This window comes from Pseudorasbora parva, chromosome 25 (genome assembly GCF_024679245.1).
Source record: "Pseudorasbora parva isolate DD20220531a chromosome 25, ASM2467924v1, whole genome shotgun sequence".
Lineage (NCBI taxonomy): Eukaryota > Metazoa > Chordata > Actinopteri > Cypriniformes > Gobionidae > Pseudorasbora > Pseudorasbora parva.
Window position 1 is genome coordinate 35518119 of NC_090196.1, and position 5059 is coordinate 35523177.

The window sequence follows — 5059 nt, forward strand, 5'->3', positions numbered from 1 at the left end:
TGTGATGGGTAGGTTTAGGGGCAGTGTGTGTGTGTGTGTGTGTGTGTGTGTGTGTGTGTGTGTGTGTGTGTGTGTGATGGGTAGGTTTAGGGGCAGTGTGTGTGTGTGATGGGTAGGTTTAGGGGCAGTGTGTGTGTGTGATGGGTAGGTTTAGGGCCAGTGTGTGTGTGTGATGGGTAGGTTTAGGGGCAGTGTGTGTGTGATGGGTAGGTTTAGGGGCAGTGTAAGGGGATAGAATGTACAGTTTGTACAGTATAAAAGCCATTACGTTTATGGAGAGTCCCCACAAAGATAGTGAACCATACCTGTGTGTGTGTGTGTGTGTGTGTGTGTGTGTGTGTGTGTGTGTGTGTGTGTGTGTGTGTGTGTGTGTGTGTGTGTGTGTGTGTGTGTGTATGTGCTTGTATAAACTGTGCTGTATGCCCTCTTTATGAACAGGAGACACACACACACACGGGTTTGGAGAATGATGACAGAGTTGGAGTCTGGGGTGATGTGATGATCATTTGTGAAGATTCCCATGAATAAAACATGAAGACTCATAAACTTTTGTCGGTCAGAGGTCTTCTGCAATAATCCTACTGGGGTCTGTCGAGTGATGCAAACTTATGGCCTACAAAAATACACCAATGGCACACAGTCAATCCAAGAAAACAGCTGCAAAGAGTCCTTTAGAGACACTAACACACACACACAAACACACACACACACACACACACACACACACACACACACACACACACACACACACACACACACACACACACACACACAGCTCCTAAACCTACCCATCACAGGAAATATTCTGCATATTTACATTTTCAAGAAAACATAATTTAGTATGTTTATGAATCCATTGTGGGGACGTCAGGCTAGATCTCCTCATTATCGGCTCAAACAGCAATAATCTCCATAACTCTAAGCGTTAAACACACATGAACCGGTGAATGTCGGTGCGGTCGCGGTTTAACAGATGAACTTCTGACTCGTGTCCCTGTTTAAGACAACATTAGTGAAGTTTCTCACACACAGATTCAAAGACTCAACATGAATAAATAAAGCCCTCTGAGCCGCCGCTCCGAGACTGAAGTCACTCAAAAGTTCAGCGCTTCAAAATCTGTGCTGCGATCTCCAGTGAAATATCAGTCACACACACACACACACACACACACACACACACACACACACACACACACACACACACACACGAATTATTCAGGAATAAACACACAAAAAAAATAATATGAAGTGTGAAGATGCTAATGAAGAGAGATCACGGAGACGCGGTTTATATTCGTGCTCATAATCAGACCCGTCAGATTATAGAGTAAAATACAAAATAACTAGGTTTATACAGCGATCAAGCATAACATTATGACCGAATATTGAGTTGGACTCAACTAGACCCCTGAAGGTGTGCTGTGGTATCTGGCACGAAGATGTTAGCAGCAGGTCCTTTAAGTCCTGTAAGTTGCCATGGATCGGACTTGTTTGTTCAGCTCATCCCACAGACGCTCGATTGGATTGAGATCTGGGGAATCTGGAGGCCGAGTCGACGCCTCAAACTGGTTGTTGTGCTCCTCAAACCATTCCTGAAGCATTAGTGCTTTGTGTCAGGAGCATTATCCTGCAGTTTGAGCTCCAGTAGCTGGTCTGTTTGATCGGACCCCACGGGCCAGCCTTCGCTCCCCACGGTCATCAATGAGCCTTGGCCACCCATGACCCTGTGGCCGGTTCTCCACTGGTCCTTCCTTGGAGCACTTTTGATAGATACTGACCACTGCAGACCGGGAACAGCCCACAAGAGCTGCAGTTTTGGAGATGCTCTGACCCAGTCGTCTAGCCGTCACAATCTGGCCAAACTCGCTCAAATCCTTACGCTTGCCCATTTCTCCTGCTTCACACACATCAACTCTGAGGACTAAATGTTCACTTGCTGCCTAATATATCCCACCCACTAACAGGAGATCATCAGTGTTATACACCGGTCATAATGAATTTATGCCTGATCAGTGTATGCGTATCATCAATAAATCCAGTTTCAATCTCATGTAGCCTAACTAAATATTGGTTGTTCCACATCTTGCCACATGTTCAATTTCAATAAATGTATTCTGAAAATATGATTATTTAAATTAAAATCAAACAGATGTAACCCAGACAGCAGCAGTGTTGGCCCACTTTTGCTGTTTATTTATTTATGTTTATTTATGTATGCTATGCATAACATTAAGTTAATTAGGTTGCTCATGTTACAGTTCTGAAATTCAAATAGATGGATAGGTTATAAATCATCTTAAATATTCTTTTTTCTCTCAGTGAACTTTTTTTTTGTGCATAAATCCACTCACTCAAAAGTCCCTCTGGTTCATAATCTGGGGCTTAAAGCGTGAACATGAAGAACCTCGGACTGGAATAAAGCCAGTTGTGTGAAGATGAAAACCTTCACGAGAACAGCTTTTCTTCACCACACCGGAGCCAGTGTGAACACGCATGAGAGGAAGGCCATTTCCCTGACCTCTGAGCTGAACTTTACAAACTCCTCAAAGACTCTTCCGAAGGCTGGACGTCTGTCGGAGAAGAGCTGAAGAAATGAAGTCTGGTGTTGAGCTGATTCAGAGAGTTCTCCTGAAGAGCATCAACATTACATTAAGAAACATTTACTAGACAAGTACAAATGACTGTCTTGTTTTGGGAAAAAATAACTCAAAATGAAGAGAGTTTTTGCTTAAAATAAGATAAATAATCTGCCAATGGGGTGAGAAAAATAATCCTGTTTTCTGTTTGAATTAAGATTATTTTTCTCACCCCATTGGCAGATTATTTATCTTATTTTAAGCAAAAACTCTCTTCATTTAGAGTTATTTTCCCCAAAACAAGACAATTACTTTTGCTTGTCTAGTAAATTCTTCTAAATGTAAGAATTTTTCGATGTTTGGAATAGAAACAAGAGAAAAATACTAAGTAAGAAAAGCACTTAAAAAAACTTTTTTTGGCATGAACATCACTATTATTAGTACTGTAATACACTGATACTAAGTAAATACTACAAAGTAATTTCTACGTGAAAAAGTTAGTATAAAAACAAAGTCAGTTCTACTTTAGTACTCAATTCAGGCTTGTAGAAAACAAAGTGTAAATATCAAAGTTTTAAAATTAAGTAAAACCTACTCATCTTTTCTAACTGGGGCTTGAATAAGTAATAATGTTGATTTTTAAAAACTTTTTTTCCAGCTGTATTTACACTGTTTTATTATTTCTTTTGTTGTTAGGTTTAGTGACTTTTTTCTATTTTGTAACATTTTCTACTCAAAATGACTAAACAATTATCCATTGAATGTTACCATCATTGTGCATTGTATACGAAATATTAAGGTATCTGCGTCTAGATGATATCTGTTGTAATATTTACTTAGATGTTTCTAACTAAAACATATACTGTAAAAGTGTGGTTTACTGTAATTCAGTCTTGTAACGTTTGAGCAATTATTATTTCAAAGAAAACCTAAGGTAAAAATTGCTCACCCTTTTACTGGCTAAGTTAAAATTACTTATTTGATTTGTTAATTTTACTTAACTATAGTTTTCTTAAGTGGAATTTACTTCATTTTTCTTGTGCAAGTTTTTGTACACTGATTTAAGTCAATTTTACAATTTTTTTCTAAGTTTTTACTTTAAAATTTACTACAGGCAAAAACAAAAACACGGCACTGTTCAAATGTGAGATTTTGGCCCATTTGGCTTTTCATAACATGTTGCTTCAAGCTAGTGAAAAGAAAACATTACAAAAATACATATGAAGTGTGTTTTAATTCACTTTATCTGTTTGCATCTGTATATTTCGATATAAATCGTTAAAAGTGGTTTCCACAAAATGAGTTTTTCCTCCACTTCTGCAGCATTTATAAACACCAAAACTTACAGGTTTATTCATATCTATATTCTGAAGGTTTGCACCAAGGGGTTTGCTCATATGTCTTTTGCCTTGGTTTTTATAACAGTTTATTCCTAAAAACAAGGTGAAAATGTATATTTTTCTGTGTTGACATTATTTTCTGATTTATGGGATGATAAAGAGAGATATCCAAAAATCTCTTCAGCAAAAACCTTTAACAATAAAATGTCAACAAGTTTTGAACCTGGCTTCCTCAAATGTTCAGATTTCTGTTCTTGAAATATATGCAAATTTAAAAAAAAACGAAAATCCCTAATTTGCATATTTACAGATAACATTGTAGAATTTTTGTAATACAAAAAATGTTTTAAATGTTTTAATGCAATCAATCAGCTGGGGAAGTATGTGATATTTGTTGGTTACAATTGTTCAATTCACCTCAATTGTTCAAAAAAAAAAATGCTCTTCTTATTTAGTATTTTTTTCTTGTTTCTAGTCTAAATATCTAAATATTCTTAAATCAAGATGTATTTACTAGATCAGTAAAGCAACATGATATATTTTTGCTTGTTTTGTTGAAAATAAATATCAAAATGAAGTGAGTTTTTGATTAAAACAGACAAAATGATCTGCCAATGAGGTGAGAAAAATAATCTTATTTCTGATTGGGACGGAAACAAGAAACAAGATTTCAATCAGAAATAAGATTATTTTTCTCACCTCATTGGCAGATCATTTTGTCTGTTTTAATCAAAAACTCACTTCAGTTTGATTTTATTTTCAGAAAAACAAGAAAAATTATCTCATGTTGTTTTACTGATCTAGTAAATGCATCTTGATTTAAGAATTGTTAGATATTTAGACTAGAAACAAGACAAAATGACTGAGTAAGAAGAGCATGTTTTGCAGTGTAGAACATATTGTCTTAAATTACAGTAATAAAATTTTTTGACATTTAAATCTGGAGTTCCTGTGCGATTTGTACGATCCGGTGCATTTATATATATATTTAGCCGATGATTTCATCCAGAGTGATCTATGTTTGGGTGGGTTTCTGATGAGGAATCCATCATGTTCTTCTCAGAAAGTGAAAGTGTGTGAGCGCGGCTCGGTGTCTCTGCTGATTGGTTTCAGCAGCAGGTGTGTTTCTTCTGACCTCCAGGG